Source organism: Hyperolius riggenbachi, chromosome 4 (assembly GCF_040937935.1).
Source record: "Hyperolius riggenbachi isolate aHypRig1 chromosome 4, aHypRig1.pri, whole genome shotgun sequence".
NCBI lineage: Eukaryota > Metazoa > Chordata > Amphibia > Anura > Hyperoliidae > Hyperolius > Hyperolius riggenbachi.
Window position 1 is genome coordinate 28,565,836 of NC_090649.1, and position 2,094 is coordinate 28,567,929.

General features: G+C 41.1%; 1 pseudogene; it reads right to left on the reverse strand.

Moving 5' to 3' along the window:
* Nucleotides 1-848: 848 nt before the first annotated feature.
* Nucleotides 849-1,835, reverse strand: LOC137504600 (olfactory receptor 2B6-like; annotated as a pseudogene).
* Nucleotides 1,836-2,094: the final 259 nt, after the last annotated feature.

Sequence of the window (2,094 nt, forward strand, 5' to 3'; positions counted from 1 at the left end):
AACATTTTAGGAGAGAACGTAAATCATTTGCCAGACATCTGACGGTAACTATTGACTACTGCTAGTTCTGAAAATATTTGGAGTGCTCTTCTGTAGGAATGGTCGGAAATACCAATTTCTGATTAAGGGGAACCAGAGAGGAACGTTAAGAAAAAATAGAACAAGCTTTTATACATACCTGGGGCTTCTTCCAGCCCCATAAGCCTGGATCGCTCCCACGCTGCCATCCTCCGCTTCCTGTATCGGCGGTACCGGGTCCCGTCACTTCCGGCAGACGTGGCATCCCACCATATCCGTACGCATGAGGCTGCGCAGTAGGCAGCCTCATGCATACGTATATGGAGGGAGCCCCGTGTGATGCGGACATTTGGCCGCGTCTGCTGGCCGACCGGCCGACTGGCGGCAATGACTGGACCCAGTACCGGCGGATCCAGGAAGCAGAGGATGGCGGCGCGGGAGCGATCCGTGCGTATGGGGCTGGAGGAAGCCCCAGGTATGTATAAAAGCTTCCCCCAACGTCTCTGGTTCCCTTTAAGTGGAAATTCTGATTTCCACTAATGCCGATTACTGATTCTGTGAATTTCCATTTTCCTATTCTGATTTCGATTTCCGGGGAGTCTTTTTTGGCCATTTTTTGCATTCTCTGATTGGCCAAATACTTTCTAGTTGACTCTGCGTTCTCTGATTGGTCCAATGCTTCTGAGTTCTGTGATTAGTTGAAAATTACGAAGTTGTGGTCATGTAGTATTTCCACAGAAATACGATTTCCGTTTCCTGATATCCAAGTTTCTATTGGAAATGACGATTTCTGATCATTGCGGATGAGCATCTTTACTCCTCTGTGGCTACTAGCATGATAACTGATTTTTGATTTTAAGAGGGTGCTGTACTGTTGTATGATTTACATTCCATTGCTTTAGCCAGCCAAGCTTCACGGCCGATTTAACTTCTTTATTTCTCAGCGTGTAAACCAGCGGATTCAACAATGGTGTGACTATGGAATAAAAAATTGCAAAAAATTTGTCTATATCAGCTGATGACTCAGATTGAGGTTTCATATAGGTAGCCATAGCAGAGCCATAGAATAAAGTCACAACAATTATATGAGATCCGCAGGTTGAAAAGGCCTTTTTCCGCCCTTCCAACGTACTAATTTTTAAAATTGATTTTATTATTTTAATATATGTCATGGTAATAAAACTAACTGGTATAACTAAAACGAGGACAGCAACCACAAAAACAGCAGATTTGACAACTATCACATTTCCACATCCCAAGGATAAGACTTCTGGCACTTCGCACATAAAATGGTTAATTTTATTATGTCCACAAAGATCCACACTCCAAGTAAGCGTAACAAGAAAAATAGATAACAGAAACCCAGAAACCCATGCTGCCGTAGCTATCCTGATGCATATAGCTGTGGCAATAAGTGTCGTATAGTGTAATGGAAAACAAATTGCAATATAACGATCATAGGCCATTATGGCTAAAAGTAGACATTCTGTCATCCCCAGAGAAAGGAATAGGTACATTTGTGCAACACATTATTCAAATGAAATAGTTTTCTTGGCTGATAAGAGATCTCTTAGCATCTTAGGGATACTTGAGGACGAAAAGCAGATGTCCACAAAGGATAGATTTATAAGAAAAAAATACATTGGAGTATGAAGCTTGCTGTCCATGACTGTAGCCAGGATAATAAGAAAATTTGCAAGTAAAATGGCCAAGTACATGACCAAAAAGATGACAAAGAGTATGTTTTGGACATTAGGTGTGCTGGAAATTCCCAACAAAATAAATTCTTTGAAGTATGTGTCATTTTTCCAAGCCATTCTATAAAAAATATAGTAGTTATGGTTTTGTCAAGGAACATTTATGACCCCACACAAGAATCTTCAGCCACTTTTCAATGTCCAAGCCAGCTTCTTCTGAGTTATTGCAAGGAAACCAGAACATTGAAGATTTCATCAGTCCTGGTGAACATAAAATCCCAAGAAAGTTCATTGTTTACTGCATTACAGCATCACTAAAGCAATGTGACTTCATGAATTGGTGATGCACGAAGCAGCAGTAACTAATTGTACTGGTACT